This window comes from Mobula birostris, chromosome 13 (genome assembly GCF_030028105.1).
Source record: "Mobula birostris isolate sMobBir1 chromosome 13, sMobBir1.hap1, whole genome shotgun sequence".
NCBI classification, from domain to species: Eukaryota; Metazoa; Chordata; class Chondrichthyes; order Myliobatiformes; family Myliobatidae; genus Mobula; species Mobula birostris.
In genome coordinates this window covers 66,936,046-66,937,912 of record NC_092382.1, presented here as the reverse complement: position 1 = coordinate 66,937,912, position 1,867 = coordinate 66,936,046, and the positions used below count along the sequence as shown (strand labels likewise).

The following is a 1,867-nucleotide window of genomic DNA, read 5'->3' as shown; positions in this document are numbered from 1 at the left end:
ATTGCCGTGGTACTGGTTGTGGTTGACACAATAGGGACATTAAAAAGATACTTGGGTAGACAGATGGCTGTCGTGAAAATAGCAAATTATGATCTCTGTCGGAGGGAATGGTTATATTGTCGACAGAGTCGGGCTACATAGGTGACAGAGCTTCGTTGGCCGAGGGGCCTGCAGTGCATTGTGCAGAACTTTGCTCTTTGTTCTACTTTGGTCGTAAAATTACCTCCAGATGTGTTGACGAAGGGGTTTGTGAAAGTGAAAGGCAGCACTTTTATATCATCAATATAGAACGGGCTCGTTGGTCTAGTGGTATGATTCTCGCTTTGGGCCTGAATTTGCGAACATGCGAGAGGTCCCGGGTTCAAATCCCGGACGAGCCCCCAATAGATTTTTTTTTCGAATTTCAGACATTGAAGCACAGAAGAATGAGGGAAGATATTTAGTTGTAAAGAAAATTATGAGGGCTATATTTATAGGTCACTGAATGCAATCTTTTCCCCCTCAGGTTACGCGAGACGACAACTAGAGATCGCAGCTTTAGAGTGGAAGGTGAAAGATTTGGGTTGCCGAACAAATAGATTGGAATGGATAGCGAGTGTTGTTAAGCTGAGTGGTTAATCCCTGCTCCTACAATCTTGTGTTTTATTTGTATTATTGAAATTCAGCTCTTTCAATAGTAACATCGAACTGAGATACAGAAAGTGAGCATGGATAATTGAGTTTAAGTAGATGAACACCTTCCAAATTTTTTTTCACTTCTGGAAACATTCTTGCCGAGCAGAGTGTGGCAAACGTAACCTCGTAGTTTCACAAAGGAACTGAGAAAACCAGCGAATTAGAGCAAACCTGCTATACGAAATTATGAGGGGTATAGACAGCGTTAGTGAAAGCAGGCCTTTTCCATTGAAGTTGAAGCCAGAAGTCATAGGTTATGGGTGAAATGTGAAATGGTGAAGAGGGGACTTCTTCACCCAAAGGGTGGCACTCAAAAGTATTTTGGAAAGTTTCCGTATATTTAGTCTACCATGAATACCAACCCACAGGTGTCATTGTTAGATGATCGACCAGAAGTAGGGAACAGGTAAATTAGGGCATTTTGCTGGATGGAAAGAAGTGACAAGTTTGATTTTGCGGAGCTCAGTACCCAGCATAGTTTTTCGCAGTGTATGGCGATAATTTTGAAGTAAAGTATTTAAATATTAGATTCATTGAGTTACATGTACATCTGAACATCCGGTGAAATTCGCTGTTTGCGTCAAGTCAAATCAGCGAACGTTGTGACGTGGCAGCCCGCAAGTGTCCGCAACCAACATAGCATGCCAGCAGCACATTAACCCGAACCCGTACGGTTTTCAACTGCGGGTCGAATCCGGTTTACCCGGGGGAAACCCACGCGCTCAGGGGTAGAACGAACAAACACTTTGCAGTTAGCTGTGGGAATTGAATTCCGATCTTGCAGCGGCAGCTATAGTAGTCTTATGCAAACCGCTAAACTACCGTGTCATGGTGTGGACACATTGTCTGTTTGCGGACGACATGAAACTGCACAGTTGCTTGTGGGATGTAGAGTAGCGAACTAGGCATAAAGCGCCTTCGATATTGGCCATGCAGAATTGTTGAAAGGCCAAATACGTTCCAGATCTAGATGGTGATAATTGAGAGTGTACAATTCGGTAGAGTTAACTATATACAAATCAGAAAGACAAATCGTAAATTAACAAAAAAAATTGAAAAAACGCAAACAACAGGAATTCTGCAGATGCTGGAAATTCAAGCAACACACATCAAAGTTGCTGGTGAACGCAGCAGGCCAGGCAGCATCTCTAGGAAGAGGTACAGTCGACGTTTCGGACCGAGACCCTTCGTC

At 43.3% G+C, this 1,867-nt stretch overlaps 1 non-coding gene across 1 annotated transcript; it reads left to right on the top strand.

The window, feature by feature from the left end:
• The first annotated feature begins 292 nt into the window (after window positions 1-292).
• On the top strand, window positions 293-380 carry trnap-ugg (transfer RNA proline (anticodon UGG)). Its single transcript is given in 2 exon segments — window positions 293-328; window positions 345-380. It is a non-coding gene; the product is annotated as a tRNA-Pro (tRNA).
• Window positions 381-1,867: the final 1,487 nt, after the last annotated feature.